The sequence below is a fragment of the Chlorocebus sabaeus genome, chromosome 4 (assembly GCF_047675955.1).
Source record: "Chlorocebus sabaeus isolate Y175 chromosome 4, mChlSab1.0.hap1, whole genome shotgun sequence".
In the NCBI taxonomy this organism is placed as follows: domain Eukaryota; kingdom Metazoa; phylum Chordata; class Mammalia; order Primates; family Cercopithecidae; genus Chlorocebus; species Chlorocebus sabaeus.
Window position 1 is genome coordinate 20078983 of NC_132907.1, and position 16567 is coordinate 20095549.

Here is a 16567-nt window from a genome sequence, read left to right on the forward strand (position 1 = left end):
TGATAGAAGGGTGAGTTTAGAGAAATAGTCCGTGCTGATAAGAGTACCGACACTGCTTCAGTGCTGGGGAGCCAAGTGAAGTGGAGACCAGTGGGAAATTAGAGAGCCCGTGCCCTCCCAAGAAGACGAGACTGCTTCTCAGACCCAGATAATCGTTGACAGATGGGATATGGCTCAGAGCTCCCAGAACGTCACCTTTTTTTTTTAAAGAAAAAGTTAGAAATTTTAATTTTTGAGAACTCCTGGATTTTCAGACTGCAACTCAAGACAAGCAAACAAAACCCACCAAAACCCAAAAGCATAAGACTGCAGGACAACTCAAATAGTGAATTCAGTGAATGCTGGCCAGCTGGCGACTTCTGCTTTCTGCTGTGTATTTTATATCTAACGTCATTCCTTCCTCTAGTTTACGTCTTGTTCTTTTCTGTGTGCTTTCTCTCCTACTTAATTTATAATATCTTACTCTACATTATGTTATCTTCATATGTCACTTTAAATCCTACTCAGGACCCAGCAGAGTATAAATAAACTGACCACGGGACATCTCCACTTAGATAACACATCAGAGTCTCAGGCTCCAAACCACAGCAAACTGATTTTGGCATTTTCCAATCCCTTGCCCCCTCCTTCCTCTACCCCAAAGGGGATTCCTGTTTTTGCTGCTCCAATCAACAACAATACCCTCATTCACCCAACTGCATGGCCAGAAACCTGACTGTGATGCTATTCCTGGCCCCTCTCCCTCTCATGCAGTCAGTTGCCAGGTTGTATTTCCTTAGTCTGTGATCCTTCCTCCTCAACCCTAGCGCCATAGTTCAGGTCCTTGTCACTTCTGGACTGAATTATTGTACGAGATCCTGACTCACCTCCTGCACCTACTTTGCTCTTCTTCAAAATCAGCCTCCCCTGCCTGCTGGGATGCACACCTGAGCTCCTCCCTACTTTAACCCCCTGGACAGGCCCTGCCATCCCCTGGTTAAATCTAAACTCCCCGCAGCGCACCCACCCATCCCCTCTGCACCATCTGTGCCGCACACGTGGCACACTGCCACTGTGCCACCCATTCCTCTACTCAGGGCCAGTCCTCCGGGAAAGCCTCCGATGCCCCTCAGCTCCTGGGAGCCCTCAGCCTCTGGGTGCCCCTGTATCACCTCATGCTTTCCCCTAGACCTACACAGGCACTGGGTTGAAGGAAAATAATAGTAGCCAACATTAATTAGCACATATTCTGGGCCAAGCACCCTTCTAGGCAATTTAAATGTATTCCTTCATCTCATCCTCAAAAATCCCATGAGGAGGCTGGGGAGTAGCAGCTCATGCCTGTAATCCCAGCACTTTGGGAGGCCGAGGCGGGCAGATCACTTGAGGTCAGGAATTCAAGACCAGCCTGACCAACAAGATGAAACCCCATCTCTACTGAAAATACAAAAATTAGCCAGGCATAGTGATGAGCACCTGTAATCTCAGCTACTTGGAGACTGAGGCAGGAGCTTGAACCAGGGAGGTGGAGGTTGCAGTGAGCTGAGATGACGCCACTGCACTCCAGCCTGGGTGACAGAGCAAGACTCTGTCTCAAAAAAGAAAAGAAAAGAAAAGAAAGAAATACCATGAGGAGTGATTAGCCATGAAGCTTGAGCAGGCAGGTTAGGTAGCTTTTCCAGTCACATACTGGTGAAGTGAGGATTTGAACCCCGAGACTCTGGTGCCAGAGTAATTACTCTTCACCATGAGGATGCACCGGTTGGGGAGTGTTGGATCACAAGCAGTTTCTTTTTCTTTTTCTTTTTTTTTTTTTTGAGACAGAATCTGGCTCTGTCACCTAATCTGGAGGGCAGTGGCGAGCTCAGCTCACTACAACCTCTGCCTCCTGGATTCAAGCGTTCTCCTGCCTCAGCCTCATGAGTAGCTGGAATTACACGTGCCTGCCACCACGCCTGGCTAATTTTTGTATTTTTAGTAGACACGGGGTTTCACCATGTTGACTAAGCTGGTCTCAAACTCCTGACCTCAAGTGATCCACCCACTTCAGCCTCTCAAAGTGCTGGGATTAGAGGCATGAGCCACTGCACCCAGCACAATTACTTTAGAGACTTGATGCCTTCCCATTCCTTTTACTCAGAGATATACCAGCTTTAGGTCCTAAATTAAACCTCTTCCTGCTTTCCCACCTGATGAACAAACGTACCTGCAGCGTGGTGAGTCTGGACCACGTAGCCTCAGAACAGCACTACTCACAGCAGGGCCTCTTGCTCACTCTAGCTCCTGGGAGGAAAAAGGCTTGCTAATCTCCACGCCCAGAAATTCAGACAAGAGCGTTCTCCTTACCTCATCTCCACAGGAGGCAGCTCTAAAGTAAAAGATTATTTTTGTGGAAGATTCTTGTTTCTCAGTCTAGTGGTTGAAGTGTGCGCCTGGCAGGCGTTGGATTTGAGAGGGCAACAAGGGTGGAGGTTGTGAGGTGGGGGGTTGCCTTGGGGCTTCCACTCTAAAATGTGGCCTTACCTTGGCCACAAAGGGGTGGGGGGAAGAGAGAGAGAGAGAGAGAGAGAGAGAGAGAGAGAGGGTGCACAACCTGATCATAGCTCAGAGCCTAGAGGTTCTGGTAAGTTCCTTGCCCTAAAGAACACTTAGTTCATTCTGGCTCCTTTCCTGGTGACCATCCTGGCTTCCTGCTTGGCCTTCACCTCACCTTGAGAAATTCAAGTTTCATGTTCCTGTCCAGGCCAAAGACCCAGAAGAACCTTCAAGGTGAGGCTTGGCCCCCTTAGACCCACTCTGGGGATTTCACTTCTTTTCCTGAAGCCTGCTTAGATGCCAGTGTAAGCCCACTCCCAGGCAGTCACCCTAGCGATCTGTGCTCCTCCTCCTCACACTGGCCAGTGCTGGGCATGCCTGGACAATCAGCCCTGGGCCTAATGGCTGCTCTCACCCTAGAGAAGAAGAGAGGGAAGAGGGATGGAAGGGCTGGGGAGAAGTTGATCAGAGGACACAAAATTTGGGTTAGGCAAATTTTTTTTGTTTGTTTGTTTTTGGTACTCTGTCACCCAGGGTGGAGTGCAGTGGTGTGATCCCAGCTCATTGCAACTTCTACCCCACGGGGGTTTAAGCGATTCTCATGCCTCAGCCTCCCAAGTAGCTGGGATTAAAGGCCTGACTGATTTTTGTATTTGTAATAGAGACAGGTTTTCACCATGTTGGCCAGGCTGGTCTCAAACTCCTGACCTCAAGTGATCTACCCGCCTCAGCCTCCCAAAGTATTGGGATTACAGGCATGAGCCACCATGCCTGGCCCAGGAGGAATAAGTTTAAGAGATCCTATTGTACAACATGATGTTTACAGCTAATAATATATTGTATACTGAAAATTGCTAAGACAGTAGGTGTTAAGCATTTTTACCCCCCCCCAAAAAATGACAAGCATATGGGGCAATGAGGTCAAATAGCTTGACTTAGTCATTCCACAATGTATAAATAAAAACATCATGTATACAATTTTTACTTGTCAATTAAATAAATAAATACACAGAAAAGGGCAGAGACAGGTCAAGAAGCACTCAATACAGAAATACAGAGAACAATATATTCAATATATTGAAAGAAAGAACTAAGATAAGTTCTTTCTGTTTTTTTTTTTTTTTTTTTTGGAGACAGAGTCTTGCTCTGTTGCCTAGGATAGAGTGCAGAGACACAATCACAGCTCTCTGCAACCTCAACCTCCCAGGCTCAAGTGATCCTCCCACCTCAGCCTCCCAAATAGCTAGGACTACAGGGCACGCCACCACACCTGGCTAATTTTTTTATATTTTTGTAGAGATGGGGTTTCACCATGCTGCCCAGTCTGGTCTTGAACTCCTGGGCTCAAGTGATCCTCCCAACTTGGCTTCCCAGAGTGCAGGGATTACAGGCACCAGCCAATGCACTGGGCCAAAGATATGTTCTGAAGATTAAAATGTCTCTGTTTTCAAAATAACTACTCTTGGCTAGGCATGGTGGTACGCACCTGTAGTCCCAGCTACTCAGGAGGCTGAGGCAGGAGAATCACTTGAACCCACGAGGTAGAGGTTGTAGTGAGCCAAGATCGTGCCACTGCCCTCCAGCCTGGAAGACAGAGTGAGACTGCGTCTCAAAACAAAACAAAAAAACAAACAAAGAAAACCTCTTGACTGGGTGCAGTGGCTCAAGCCTATAATCCCAGCACTTTGGGAGGCAGAAGTGGGAGGATTACTTGAGCCCAAGACTTCATGATAGCCTGGGCAACACAGGGAGACCCCATCACTACAAATATTGTTTTTAAATTCGCTGGGCATGGTGGTGCACACCTGTGGTTCCAGCTACTCAGGAGGCTGAGGTTGGGAGTTTGAGGCTGCAGTTAGCTGCGATTGTACCTCTACTCTCCAGCCTAGGTGACAGAGTGAGACCCTGTCTCAATAACTACATTAATTAATTAATTAATTTTAAAAAAAAAACTAGTCTTTCCCACCTGAAAGTGAAAATTAAGAAGATCCAAACGGTAGGATTATAAAATGAAGGACATCTGGGGAGATCAGAACGAATCCGCAGAAGGAGAACATGTAATCTGTCTGCATTGCCAGTTTTGGGTGGTGATTCCTGTCCAAGTGTGACTCCCAGGCACAAGACTGTGGCCCAGGGTCCTGTTCTTCCCTATCTTTAGGAAAACATTAAGATCCCCATGAGGCAGGCACCACATAAGAGAGCACAGTGATAAGAGTTTTAGCATTCCTCGTTGTTCCTGCTAAGTGCTGGGTGAACAGTTGTATAACCAGAGTTCTCGATTGGCAGTCTTTTCATTTCCTCTGATATGCTTCATCCTTTCCAGTTGTCGATGCAATCAGCAAAATCCAGACTATGGGGAAAATCTATAAACAACCTGGTTTCTTCAACAAGTAAGTTGTAAGGAGCGAGGGTGGAGATAAATTAAGGGATTTAAAAGTCATAAATCAATTGCAGTGTCTGAGCTTTATTTAGATTCTGATTTTTTAAATAAAACTAAAAAACCACTTATGACAATTGAGACAAGTAGAAATTTGAACACTGACAGGATATCTAATATTAAGAAATTTTTTGAGGTATGATTTTTAAATCTCTTATCTTAGACACTGAAACATTTACAAGTGAAATAATATGATTTCTGAGATATGCTTCAGAATAAACAGGGGATGGAGAGGAGGATGGGGTAGAATTGACCAAAGGTTGATGATTATTGGGCCTGAGTGATAGAGACATAGAGGTTTCCTATACAATCCGAATTCTGTATGGGTATAAAATTCTCCATAATAAAGTTTTTAGGGCCGGGTGCTGTGGCTCAAACCTGTAATCCCAGCACTTTGGGAGGCCACGGCAGGAGGATCACTTGAGTTCAGGAATTCGAGACCAGCCTGGCCAACATGGTGAACCCAGTCTTTACCAAAAATACAAGAATTAGCTGGGCATGGTGGAGGGTGCCTGTAATCCCAGCTACTTGGGAGGCTGACGCAGGAGAATCACTTGAACCCAGGAGGCAGAGGTTGCAGTAAGCCGAGATCTCGCCACTGCATGCCAGCCTGGGCGACAGAACAAGATTGTCTCAAGATAAAATAAAATAAAACAAAATAAACAAACAATAAAGTTTTTAGGGTTGGCATGGTGGCCTGTGCCTATAATCCCCACACTTTGGGTGAGTGAGGTGGGCGGATCATTTGAGGTCAGGAGTTCAAGACCAGCCTGGCCAACATGGTGAAATCCCGCCTCTACTAAAAATACAAAAATTAGCCAGGTATGGTGGTGCACATCTGTAATCCCAGCTACTAGGGAAGCTGAGGCAGGAGAATCGCTTGAACTCAGAAGGCAGAGAGTGTAGTGAGCTGAGATCACGCCACTGCACTCCAGCCTGGGTGACAAAGCAAGATTCTGTCTCAAAAAAAAAATTTTTTTTTAAGATTTAAAAAAAAGAATTCCAGTTTTAATGGACAGAAACTGTCACTGGAATAAACACCATCATTTCCCTCCCTGCGCTGCAATTTTTTAAGCCATAAATTCTGATAAATCCGTTATATATTTAACAAGGTCTCTCATTTACACAAATCTCTGGTTAAAGAAAAAAGTCTGTCTTTCACCAGTAAGAACTAGACACAGTTCCCCTGCAGGAGTCCAGATGGCCTCTGAAAGAGCTCAGAACATAAGGCTTGGCTAAAACTGCTTTCTCGGGATTAGGTAATTTAGTCTACCCGATGGTACATAGAAGCTATAATTCAACACTTTCCATGGGCTTGTCATTCACCCCAGGCTACATGGTGGAGCTGAGGTGAGGAACTCGGACCTGAGCCAGACCCAGCAGTGTTGAAAGTTAATTCCTCATCTGCAGGTGAGCTGGCTAGGGCCCAGGGCTGGGACTCCAGGCTCCTGCTGTAGCGGCTGCTGCCATGCCCTCATGTTCTCCACAAAAGAATGATAGAAAACTCATCAGAGCAAAGGATACTCCACATGGCACAGAAGTTATTTGTAGCCCACCCAGAAGAATAGTTTAGGTTTCCTCTCTGAGCTAATACAAAGAAAAACGGGACCAACTTCCCCCAAGGCCGTACCTTTCGAGGGTCACTGCCTTGGTGGTGAGGAATGGCAGGGGGAAAATATGCCTAAGATATAAAGTAAACAAAGGAAGAAAGCAGAACTCTATTTCTTCCCAGATACTTATGGTCCTGCATTATCATTACACTCAAAATTTGTGAGGTTCAGACTGGCAAATAAAAGACCATGAAAATTTAGTGTTTATAACACTGTAGATAAACAGACACACATTTTTGGCAAGTGTGTAATTGGTACAACATCTTAGGAGGGAAACTTACCACAATCAAAATTACATGTATTCTTTGACCCAGAAATTCTACTTCTTTTTTTGTTGTTGTTGGACAGTCTCTCTCTGTTGCCCAGGCCAGAATGTCGTGGTGCAATCATAGCTCACTACAGCCTTGAACTCCTGGGTTCAAGTGATCACCCTGCCTCAGCCTCCCGAGTAGCTGAGACTATACATTTACACCACCTCCCCTAGCTACTTTTGTTGTTGTTATTGTAGCGATGGGATCTTGCCATGTTGCCCAGGCTGGTCTCGAACTCCCGGGCTCAAGAGATTCTTCCACCTTCACTTATAGAAATACAATACATGCAAAGACACACTTTCTCCCTCTCTGCTGATTGACTCTCATTGCCTTTCTTGCCTCTGCATTCCCCTGCTCCCTTTCACAGTTAAACTTGCTGTAAGGATTGTCACTGTCATTGTGTGGACTTCCTTCCTTCTCCTTCTTTCTTGAACACACTCGTGCTGGCTTCCTTTCCCCATCACAGCACTGAGTTGGTGGTCTTGTCAAGGTCACCAACGTTCTCCAAGGGCAAGCTCCAGTAGTCATTCCTCTGTTCATATCTCACTTGGCTTCTTAGTAATTTTCACCATGATTGGTTACTCCGTCCTTTACGCCATTGGCTTTCCTGACAGCATATTTGCTGGACTTTCTTCTTGCCATAGTGGCTGGTCCTTCTCAGTGTCTCTTACTGGCCCTTCCTCTGCTCAAAAGAGTCTATATGCCAAAGGCCTCTGTCCAGGGCCCCCTTTTCTTCATCTATATTCTCTCCCCTAGGTGTCAGAGACGTTTGAACCAGAGCAACCTTTGAATAGGAGCTGGGTAAAAGAAGGCTGAACCCCACTGGGCTGCATTCCCAGACAGCCACTCTAAGTCACAAGATGAGTTAGGTGGTCAGCACAAGATACAGGTCATGGCCGGGCGCAGTGGCTAACGCCTGTAATCCCAACATTTTGGGAGGCCGAGGTGGGTGGATCACCTGAGGTCAGGAGTTCGAGACCAGCCTGACCAACATGGCAAAACCCCATCTCTACTAAAAATACAAAAAATTTTCTGGGTGTGGTGATGCATGCCTGTAATCCCAGCTACTTGGGAGGCTGAGGCAGGAGAATGGCTTGAACCAGGAGACAGAGGTTGCAGTGAGCCAAAATCGTGCCACTGCACTCCAGCCTGGGCAACAAGAGCGAAATTCTATCTCAAAAAAAGAAAAAAAAAAAAAAGATACAGGTCATAAAGACATTACTGATAAAACAGCTTGCAGTGAAGAAGCCAGCTAAAACCCACCAAAACCAGACGGCCACAAGAATGACCTCTGGTCGTCCTCACTGCTACACTCCCACCAGCGCCATGACAGTTTACAAATGCCTTGCCAATGTCAGGAAGTTACCCTATATATTCTAAAAAGGGGAAGCATGAACAATCCACCCCTTGTTAAACATATCATCAGGAAATAACCAGAAAAATGGGCAACTAGCAGCTCTCGGGGCTGCTCTGTCTACGGAGTAGCCATTCTTTTATTCTTTCACTTTCCTAATCAACTTGCTTTCACTTTATCAACTCGCCCTGAATTCTTTCTTGAGTGAGATCCAAGAACCCTCTCTTGGGGTCTGGATCTGGACCCCTTTCCAGTAACATAGGTAACCTCACCAAGTTTTTGTTGTTGTTGTTTGTTGTTGTTTGTTTTTTGTTTTTTCCGAGACAGGGTCTCATGCTGTTTCCCAGGCTGGAGTACAGTGGCACGATCTCAGCTCACTGAAACCTCTGCCACCTGGGTTCAAGCAATCCTCCCACCTCAGCCTCCTGAGTAACACTGGGACCACAGGTGCGTGCCACAACACTGGGCTAATTTTTTTTTTATCTTTTGTAGAGATAGGGTTTTGCCATGTAGCCCAGGTTGATCTCAAACTCTTGAGCTCACATGATCCTCCCACTTCAGCTTCCCAAAGTGCTAGGATTACAGGTGTGAGCCACTGCACCCAGCCTCCTACTCAACAGTTCTACTTGGATGTCTAACAGGCATCTCAATCTCAAGATGCCATGGTCAAAACAGAACTCTTAACTTTCAACCTCCAAACATGCTCACTCCTATTATTTCACCATTATCTATCAAGCAGAAACTCTAGGCATGATTCCTCTTTTTTCCACATCTACTGACTTTAGGCTCCTTCTCTCCATCTCTGTTACCACCACCCTAATTCAAGCCAACATCACCTTTTGCTTGGATTACTCCAAATTGTTCTTGCTTTCTCTTCTTGTCCTTCTATAATCCCTATTCCACATAGTAGTTAGTGATTTTTTTTTTCTTTTTTTGAGAGGGAGTCTCGCTCTGTTACCCAGGCTGGAGTGCAGTGGCATGATCTCAGCTTACTGCAACCTCCGCCTCCCAAGTTCACGCAATTCTCCTGCCTCAGCCTCCTGAGTAGCTGGGATTACAGGCATATGCCACCACGCCTGGCTAATTTTTGTATTTTTAGTAGAGATGGGCTTTCACCATGTTGGTCAGGCAGGTCTCGAACTCCTGACCTCGTGATCCATCCACCTGCCTTGGCCTCCCAAAGTGCTGGGATTAAAGGCATGAGCCACCATGCCTGGCCACTAGTGATTTTTTAAATGGCCAGTAAAACAAACCTATGGCATCCTATGTAGAAAGAAAATCAATCTCCTTACTCCCTTACAGTTCTCTTCAGTTATCAAGCTCTTGCCTCTCTCTCCAGCCTACTTACTCATACTCTTCCTTCCCTTACTCATTCCCATAAAGCCCTTGCTGAAGATCCTTCCATGGCTGGCTTTCCTGCCCTTTACATTGCCACTTAAGTTTCACCTCCTTAGAAACCTTCCCTGATCTCCCAATATAAAATACTCTTAGCATTTACTACTGTTGGATATTTTGTTTTGTTTTCAGTCTTTCTCCAATCAGAAAGTAAACTCCATGAGAACAGAGTTCTTGTCTATTTTGTTCTCCACAATATTCCTTATTGTCTAGAAGATGACTTGGCACATAGTGCATGGTGGAAGAATATTGAATTAACAAGTATGTACAGATTTCCACTCAAATATTATTTCTGTAGCAATACAAGTATAGCATAAGCTGGATTCCATAAATTATGGTATATTATATGTGCACATGGAGATAGCCATCTAAAATAATGGGGCCAGTCTGCAGATGTTAACATGGCAATCACATCCAAGATGTGTTCATGTATATAATGCGGTAGCCAGCCTCCCATGTAGTCCCCAGTGATCCTTGCCTGCTGGTATTTATGCTTTTAGGTAGTCCTCTCCCAGATTGAATTGGAGCTAGCTTGTCTGACCAAGCAATTGGAGGTAGCATGGTGGAGGTGATGGTGTGTGACTTCTGAAGCTAAGTAATGAAAGGCATTGTGACTTTCCCCTTGTACTCGTGGATCACTCATTTTGGGGAACACCAGTCTTTGTGTTATGAAGTCAATCCAACAGCCCTGTGAAGAGGCCCACATGGAGGGAAACTGAAGCTTCCTGCCACCAACGTGCCAGCCCTGTGGAGGATCCTCCAGCCCCTGTCACATCTTCAGCTAGGAGCAGCTCCAGCCAGTATCTTACCTGGCACCTCATGAGATCCTAAGCCAGAACCACTGGGCTAAACTGCTCCTGAATTCATAACCCACAGAAACTGTGCGAGTTAGTAAATGTTTATGACTGTCTTAAGACAGTAAATTTTGAGGTAATTTATGTATAATTTAAGTAATACATGGTGTAACTCCTTTTATTTTTAAAAAGCATGTATACATGTTTATACATGCATAAAAACATCTCAAAGAATATACAGAGGACGTATAAATGGGTTCCCATGTGGGGGGTAGGGAGGGTGTTCATTTCTCATTGTATACTGATACTCTCAGATTTACTTATTTAAGTTACCTACTCAATAGGTATGGATTTTTTAATTTGCATTTTTCTAATGACTAATGCTAAGCATCTTTTATGCTTCAATATGCTTATTTGCCATCTATTCTCTTCAGTTCTGCTTTTTGTTTATTTTTCATTTTTTAGAGATGAGGTCTCACTATGTTGATCAGGATGGAGTATAGTAGCTGCTCACAGGCATGATCATGGCTTCATGGCTCACTGCAGCCTTAAACTGCTGGGCTCAAGCAATGGTGTAAACAAAGCAGTGGTTAGAGGGGTAAGTCATAGTAGCTGCCCTTCTGGAACCTTCTTGTCCTTCGCGTTTACTTTGACTTTCTGCCAGTCTCAAGATCTAGCTCTGAAATAGACTATGCTTTAAAGGCTTTGGAGAAGCCCATATACTGGAGGGTTAGGTTTTGCAGTTTGTTTTTTTAAGTATTGATGTATTCCACTGAGAACATCAACCCCTCAACTGGACAGCTGCTAAAGTAGAAATCCTAATTTAATTATTTGCATTTAATAATGCAGTAATGTTGCAATGACTGTTTGTGGGATTGTGAACCCCAAATATTTGAGACAGGGCTCAGTTAATTTAGAAAGTTTATTTTGCTAAGCTTGAGGACGCATGCCCGTGACACAGCCTCTGGAGGTCCCGACAACTTGTGCCCAAGGTGGCGTGAAAAGAAAATATCTTGGGCCCCCAAAATCACTGCGCTAAAAGGAAAACTCAAGCTGGAAACTGCACAGGGCAAACCTGCCTCCCGTTCTATTCAAAGTCACCCCTCTGCTCACTGAGATCAATGTGTTGTCTGATTGCCTTCTTTGAAAAGGAAGAAACTCAAAGGAATGCAAGACGGTTTGTGTCTCACCTATCTGTGACCTGGAAGTCCCCTCCCCGCTTTTCCAGCCTTTGCTTCAAGTTATCCCGCCTTTCCAGACCAAACCAATGTACATTTTACATAAATGGATGTTTAATGTCCCCCTAAAATGTATAAAACCAAGCTGTGCCCTGGCCACCTTGGGCACATGTTGTCAGAATTTCCTGAGGCTGTGTCACAGGCATGCGTCCTCAACCTTGGCAAAGTAAACTTTCTAAATTAACTGAGAACTGTCTCAAATGTTTGGGGTTCACAGTGCTCACAGAAGTTTGGTTTTATACATTTGAGGGACACAGGAGACATCAATCAACGTATGTGAGATGAACTTAGATTCAGTCTGGAAAGGTAGGACAACTTGACGCGGCGGGGGGCTTTCAGGTCATGGGTAGATAAGAGACAAACTGTTGCATTCCTTTGAGTTCCTGATTAGCCTCTCGAAAGGAGGCAATCACATACGCATTTTTTTTTTTTTTTTTGAGATGGAGTCTCACTCTGTCGCCCAGGCTGGAGTGCAGTGGTGCAATCTCAGCTCACTGCAACCTCCGCCTCCCAGGTTCAAGCGATTTTCCTGCCTCAGCCTCCAGGGTAGCTGGGACTACAGGCGCCCACCACCACACCCAGCTAAATTTTTTTGTATTTTTAGTAGAGATGGGGTTTTACCATGTTGGCCAGGCTGATCTCAAACTCCTGACCAGGATGGTCTCGACCTCTTGACCTTGTGATCCTCCCACCTCAGCCTCCCAAAATGCTGGGATTACAGGCGTGAGCCACCGTGTCCGGCCCAGATAGGCATTTGTCTCAGTGAGCAGAGGGGTAACTTTGAATAGGAGAGGCAGGTTTGCCCTAAGCAGTTCCCAGCTTGACTTTTCCCTTTAGCTTAGTGATTTGGGGGCGCCAGGATTTATTTTCCTTTCACAGGATGAAGGAATGAACCACCCACACTGCTGCTGGGTTCTTGATGGGCCCACAAGCATGGGCTGTGGTTTCTACCAGAGGTGGTCTGTAACTCTGGTCAGGCTTAATTTCTCACCAATAAAGACAGAGGCTGAGAAACAGTCCATAGATTGACTCACTGGTAGAGGCAAGAGCAGCTCATACTCAAATCATAGAATATTTCGAACTGTCCCTCCAGAGAGGCTTTCCAAGGTTGGTCTGAGTCACTCTAATTGTTGACATTTAAGTAGGACAACCATCTCAGTGAAGTTCCAAGGCTTGAATAAAATGTAGGGGCTAGATCCCTTATCGCTAAGGGTTTGGTTTTTGTCTTCAAAACTGGGGGTCAGGAAAGGACTGGACACATCAGAAACTTCTCTTTGAGAAGACATCTAGGCCGGGCGCGGTGGCTCAAGCCTGTAATCCCAGCACTTTGGGAGGCCGAGACGGGTGGATCACGAGGTCAGGAGATCGAGACCATCCTGGCTAACCCGGTGAAACCCCGTCTCTACTAAAAAAATACAAAAAACTAGCCGGGCGAGATGGCGGGCGCCTGTAGTCCCAGCTACTCGGGAGGCTGAGGCAGGAGAATGGCGTAAACCCGGGAGGCGGAGCTTGCAGTGAGCTGAGATCCGGCCACTGCACTCCAGCCTGGGTGACAGAGCGAGACTCCGTCTCAAAAAAAAAAAAAAAAAAAAAAGAGAAGACATCTAAACACCAAAGCAAAAACTCATCATTTTAATCAAGATCTGGAGGACACTAAGGATTACCTTTGACTCTGCAATAAATTATAGTCCTCTCAGGGGGCTCCAAAGGGTTAATGTTTCAGGAACAAAGTTGTAATCACTAAACTATGCATACTGATGAGATTATAGCCCTAAAGTTTATGAAATCTTGATAACCAGGAAATTAATTACAAGTTTGAAACTCCTGCTGCAAACCACTGAGGTGACACACTAGGAAAAAGCCCATAAAACAACTCCAGCCAAGTCAGTGTAGCACTGGCCTTTGTTCTGAGCATCAGGACTGCTAATCTTTGTTCACTTTCAACTTAAGAGGTCTCACTGTTAGTAAATAAGCCTGTGGAGTTCAAAGTATTTACATTTTCAGACATTTTAGGACTCCGTTTAGAGAAATTAAACCACAATAGGACATATAACACAAGAGCAAAGACAACCACATCCAAGGCACTACTCTGCTAGGGCCAGAGTTCCTCACACTTCCAATCAGGGGCCTAATTCAGATAGACCAGGGACTTTTCTAAGCCACTTTTCAAAGGCAAAACAAAACGATTTGAAAAGCTTTGCTGGGCCGGGCGTGGTGGCTCACACCTGTAATCCTAGTACTTTGGGAGGCCAAGGTGGGTGGATCACCTGAGGTCAGGAGTTCAAGACCAGCCTGGCCAACCTGGTGAAACCCCATTTCTACCAAAAATACAAAAAATTAGCCACGTGTGGTGGCAGACGCCTGTAATCCCAGCTACTCAGGAGGCTGAGGCAGGAGAATCGCTTGAACCTGGAAGGCGGAGGCTGCGATGAGCTGAGATCACACCACTGCATCCCAGCCTAGATGACAGAGCGAGACTCGGTCTCAAAAAAACAAAAACAAAAAAAAAGCTTTTGCTTTATTCAAAGGCTTGGTGAAAATAATGGTGAAAATAAACCAAGAAAAATATCTGCTCTTTAATAGGTACTTTTGACTAAATGTTGGGTCATTCATACATAAAATACTACCTGGTCATTAAAAATAATGAGAAATAGTCAGGGCACAGTGACTCATGCCTGTAATCCCAGCACTTTGGGAGGCTGAGGTGGGAGGATCTCTGGAGGCCAAGAGTTTGAGACCAACCTGGGTAACATAGCAAGACCCTATCTCACTAAAAATAAAATAAAAATAAATTAATGAGAAACAGTGAATGAGTTAAAAAAAAATTATGAGGACAATTTATATAAACTGATTTAGGAGTTAAAGTATATATGTATGTACACATATTGCATACATATTTATTCTTTTTTTTTTTTTTTTGAGATGGAATCTCACTCTGTCGCCAGGCTGGAGTGCAGTGGCACAATCTCGGCTCACTGCAAGCTCCGCCTCCCGGGTTCAAGTGATTCTCCTGCCTCAGCCTCCCAAGTAGCTGGGACTACAGGCATCCGCCACTACACCCAGCTAATTCTTTGTATTTTTAGTATAGACGAGGTTTCACCATGTTGGCCAGGATGGTCTTGATCTCTTGACCTCGTGATCCACCCGCTTTGGCCTCCCGAAGTGCTGGGATTACAGGCATGAGCCACCGTGCCCTGCCACATATTTATTCTTAAAGTATAGCCACATTGTAGTGAGATTTGCATAGTTACACACACACACACACAAAGAGGGAATAGCCAGGAGTGTTGGCATGTTCCTGTAGCCCCTAGCTAATACGGAGGCTGAAGCAGGAGGACAGCTTGAATCCAGGAGGGTGAGGCTGTAGTGGGCTATGCTGATCATTGTCTGCACTAAGTTCAGCATCAATATGGTAACCTCCAGGGAGAAGGGGACCACCAGGTTGCCTAAGAAGGGGTGAACCAGCTCAGGCAGGAAATGCAGCAGGAAAAACTCCCGTAGTGATCAGTAGTGGCATCACACGTGGAAATAGCCACTGCACTCCAGCCTGGGTAACAGACTGACACCCTGTCTCAAAAAAAAAAAAAAAAAGAAAAAGAAATGACGAACACTAGAAAAATGTTCTCCACTGAGTCAGCTACAGATGGCCTTCAGGGCTCTGTGAGCTATTTGTTCCTGCTCCCTTTTACCCTGTTCTCACTATTTTCCCATGTGTCACCTGACAAATGGGGACAACTTCTCAGGCCTGCAACGAAACTCAAAGCAGAGAAGGCAAAGAAAGCAGTGACACTGAAGTGAAAGGGGGCAGAGCAGAAAACAGGTCTCGTCCACAGAGCAGAGTAATAATATTATTTAAAATTTATGACTACATAAATGTGCCAAATATTTTTATTCTCATAACTTTATGAGGAAGATATTATTATCCTAATTTTACAAGTGAGGAAACTGAGATACTACTATCCCCATTTGACAATGAGTCGCATTTTATTATCTTACTGCTTGAGGTAATAAAAACGTCCCTAATGTAAGCAATGATGGAGTCCGAATTCAGCCCAGCCCAGGACCTGCATTCGTAGCCGCTAGGCTGTGCTGCTTCTTCAATAAAACAACAATGACTTTTTTTTTTCCCCAATCAGATTGGGAAACCAAAGATTGAGAGCATGGAATGTGGATGAGCATTTCAGGAAACAGGTGCAAAATATACCGTTTTGGTAGAAGTATACACTACTGAAGACAATTTGGCAAGACTTATCAAAACTTAAAATGGGCATCTAACTTTTGAGTTGCCCATTCTACTTCTAGAAACATATCCTCCAAAAATATGCTCACAGATGTCTGTACACAGATATTTGATACAGCTGTTTTTTTTTTTTTTTGAGAAAACAAAAATGGAATATTTATTCTCAAGTCAAAAGAAACACTACGCATATAAGGTAAGAGATTAAACATGAACACAGCAAATTCCATCCCATTCCTATGTCTCCAAGGCTGCATGGCCAAATGGAAACTTGAAGAGAATACCTGGACAACAGAGGACCTGTCAGCGACTCCAGTCTGGATTTCTGGATGCAGCAGTTTTAATAGTCAAAAAAAGAAGGGTGGAGGGATGACAACCTAAGGAGCCGTTGGTAGGGAAATAATTACATACATCACAATGTACACCAAATGTTAAATAGCCTCTATCCTTGAAAAGCGGTCAACCTACAGAGCAGGTGTGGAAAGAATTCTAAAACTATTTTGTTTTTTGGTTTTTTTTTTTTTTGAGATAGAGTTTCACTCTTGTTGCCCAGGCTGGAGTGCAATGGCACGATCTCAGCTCACTGCAACCTCCACCTCCCAGGTTCAAGCGATTCTCCTGCCTCAGCCTCTCGAGTAGCTGGGAATTACAGGAACTTGCCACCACGCCCAACTAAT